This window comes from Arachis duranensis, chromosome 7 (genome assembly GCF_000817695.3).
Source record: "Arachis duranensis cultivar V14167 chromosome 7, aradu.V14167.gnm2.J7QH, whole genome shotgun sequence".
Lineage (NCBI taxonomy): Eukaryota > Viridiplantae > Streptophyta > Magnoliopsida > Fabales > Fabaceae > Arachis > Arachis duranensis.
This window is the reverse complement of record NC_029778.3, coordinates 29,516,403-29,516,755: the sequence shown is the minus strand read 5'-3', so window position 1 is coordinate 29,516,755 and position 353 is coordinate 29,516,403.

Genomic DNA, 353 nt, shown 5'->3' with positions numbered 1-353 from the left:
GACTGGTGCTGTGACCAGCTTAGCTTTCAGGGTCTCAAATGCCTGCAGACACTGTGTGTCAAATACAAATGGTGTGTCAGCAACTAGCAGGTTACTCAAAGGTTTTGCAATTTTTGAAAAATCCTTTATAAACCTTCTGTAGAATCCTGCATGCCCCAGAAAGCTTCTGATTGCCTTAACATTGGCAGGTGGTGGTAATTTCTCGATTACCTCTACCTTTGCCTTATCCATCTCTATTCCCCTGCTTGAAATTTTGTGTCCAAGGACAATTTCTTTAGTCACCATAAAGTGACATTTCTCCCAGTTTAAAACCAGGTTAGTCTCTTGGCACCTTTTCAGGACAAGTGATAGGT